The following is a 3,368-nucleotide window of genomic DNA, read 5'->3' as shown; positions in this document are numbered from 1 at the left end:
GGCTATCAATATCCTGGGAATGTATCTGTTAAAATGAAAAGAACGGATGCGTGGGTTTTGTCGCCCTCACTCCCTTAACAAAATGTGTGGGATTATTGGAGGTTGTTTAAGAAACATATGAATGAATTCAGCATTAAATGCCAAATATCGGCGTGGAATTGTGGTACACTCCCTCTACTAAAATCAAATTGAATATGTCCTTGTCCGAATAATCCATATTATCGTCCATATTTATGTCTGACCTTAACTGACCTTAGTGAGTTGATCTAAGGCATCATATATAAAAATATCACGATTCACACCCTGTACAGCGACTAAGGATATCCATGTCAGGGCCAAAATGGCATTCGCGATCTGATTAAACTTAGAATATAATGGTGAAATATCATATCTCCATGTAACGCTCCCCTACGTAATATTCATTTAAATCACCTCTCTCTCTCTCTCTCTCTCTCTCTCTCTCTCTCTCTCTCTCTCTCTCTATCTCTCTCTCTCTCTGTGTGTGTGTGTGTGTGTGTGTGTGAGTTTTTTGTTTGTTTGTTGTTTTGTTTTTTACCAAGATGAGGGTCAATTAAATCGATCAATGGTTAAAGAATGAGTCTTTGGGCCAACTTTTTAAATTGACGTGTTTTTCTAGAGTACGGTTATTAACTTATTAAAATCAAAGCGGAAGTTTTTGACCAGCAGCTATTGCTAGTTATTTAATGGGGTCAGTTTACCCTTGTGGTCGTATTTGGTTGTAATGATGATTCAATCACGAACTAAAACTCATTCAAATAATCAATCCATCATTATAGAATATTAAAAATATGACTTAATTTGTTTTTTTGTTTTTTTCTATCTAGATAATTAAAACATTATTAGATAGATTAAATAAAGTAATGAATAAATAAGACGAAAAAAATCATTAAAACAAAATCATAAAACACACACACAAAACAAATAAAACCAAACCCAAACAAAACGAAACAAAACAAAGCAAAACAAAACTAAAGAAAACGAAACAAAAACAATACAAAGCTAAAAAGAAAATAAACTAAAAAAGCAACAAGCAAGCAACAAACAAACAAACAAAAAGAAAAAGTAACAGATACAACTGCCCATTACCTCGAACTTTGAATGTGTAGGCTATACAAATGACTCATGATAACTCTTCAATAAAGCTCGCGTTAAAAGCACAGTAACAATGATTACTTGCTACCCTATAGATATAACTTCAAGTCATCCGCAAAGTAGGCATACTTTCCGCCAGGTCGGACAGCAATCAATCATCGTGATAAAATAAATGCGACTTCTATCATGCTTAACGTCGAAATCTCAAATGGATTAATTTGCATCAAGTAGCTATTCAAAGTCATTGTTGATCATTTTCATCTGCGTTGATTTTCTCTATTCCATAATCGACAAAATCAATTTTATAAAAACACCAAATCAGATCTGAACATTCCGAGCTAAAATTCATAAAAGCGTGTGAGTAATAATATATCAATTAACTCGCTAACCCCGCTACAGTTTCGATGTAAAACTAATCATTGACGTGTATGTTATCTCCGCAATACACCCACTAAATCTGTATAAACCGAGACGGTCATTAGATCGTTTCGGTACAAACCGTCGAGCACTTACACTGTCTGTTCACTACCTGGGTACAAACCTTTTAAAGAAACGGACATGTAAAGATATATGCCTATTACCCAAAAAATATACCAAAGAAATCAATAAGCCGTGCTCCCCCCCCCCCCCCTTTTTTTTTTCTTTCTCAACCTGTGTGGTTTTGTGTGAGTGTGTATGTGTGTGTGTGTATGTGTGTGTGTGTGTGTGTGCGTGTGTATGTGAGAGAGAGAGTGAAAGAAAGAAAGGAAGAGAGAGAGAGAGAAAGAGAGAGAGAGAGAGAGAGAGAGAGAGAGAGAGAGAGAGAGAGAGAGAGAGAGAGAGAGAGAGAGAGGAACGGTGGAATACATGAATAAAATGAAAGAGAAAAAGTCCGTATTAATGTTATGCATTTAAATAAAATACTCACATCTGCCCGTCAGATAAAACCTCACACAAAACTTATGTCTTGCCATTTTGATGATTAGTTCTCACTAATCTATATCAATCAAACTATAAAGGTTAAACAAGGTTTTATGTGTTAGTACGTTGTATCTGGCTGGCGGATGTTGTGAGTATTTTCTTAAACGCATAGCATCATAACATGGTATTGATAGGAGAGAGTGGACAGAGTGAATAGAGTTCTTGGATTTGTATATTGGTATTTGCAATCAGTGTTAAATTTCGAGGTATCAAACTATAGATAGTTCGAAGATGACGTCACTCAGGTCTTTGTTATTGTTTTTTGCCATCCGCGTTTATGAGTAATGCTCACTGAACTGTATTAACCTGACTATAAACGTTCATGGATACACACAGTTTTGTGTGTTGGTCCTGGCAATGTTATGAGCTTCTTAGCCAAGAGCATACTATCTATAGATATTATGCGTTGGCTAAGAAGCTCATAACATTGCCATCCGGAAGTATAACGGACGAACACACAAAACTATGTGTAACCATGAACTTTTATAGTCTGGTTAATACAGTTCAGTGAGAATAACTCACAAACGCGGATGGCAAAATATAACAACAAAGGCTTGAGTGACGTCATCTTCGAACTATCTATAGATAGTTCGAAGATGACGTCACTCAGGTCTTTGTTATTGTATTTTGCCATCCGCGTTTATGAGTAATGCTCACTGAACTATATTAACCTGACTATAAACGTTCATGGATACACACAGTTTTGTGTGTTGGTCCGTTTTACTTTCGGATGGCAATGTTATGACCTTCTTAGCCAAGCTCATACTATCTATAGTGTCGCGCTTTAAACTTTGAGGAATGCATGGGTGTGTGTGTGTGTGTGTGTGTGTGTGTGCGTGCGTGTGTGTGAGTGTGTGTGTGTGTGTGTGTGTTGTGACTGAGTAAAGTTTGTTTTGAAATTCGAATCTGCATAAAATATCAGGATTGCCAGATAATATTTTATAAATAATCCAAACCTTTATGAAAAAAGAATCCAAATTTTCAATATCTAAAGAAATAGAGAAATTTTAACCTGATCCTCTTTCTCATCCTGTCTTTGGTCTACACCAACATCTGAATTAGTTGCTTTGGATGTGCTTGCTTTTGGTGTATTGGCGTGCACAGTTTTGGACTCAAATCGCTGGATAATAATATTGTTGTTACAACAAAAGCTTTGCAACATTTGTTGAATAAAACCATTCCACTGCGGCTTCTCACAATGGCCTCTTATGTACTCGATTCTTTGGTTTTGTTTTAATGTTAGTAAATAAAGAAAACACCCTTTTTACTACATCATTTCTAACAGGTGTCGTAAG

The sequence above is a fragment of the Berghia stephanieae genome, chromosome 2 (genome assembly GCF_034508935.2).
Source record: "Berghia stephanieae isolate SIO BIC M18660-M18661 chromosome 2, UCSD_Bste_1.3, whole genome shotgun sequence".
Classification (NCBI taxonomy): domain Eukaryota; kingdom Metazoa; phylum Mollusca; class Gastropoda; order Nudibranchia; family Aeolidiidae; genus Berghia; species Berghia stephanieae.
This window is presented reverse-complemented; position numbering follows the sequence as displayed.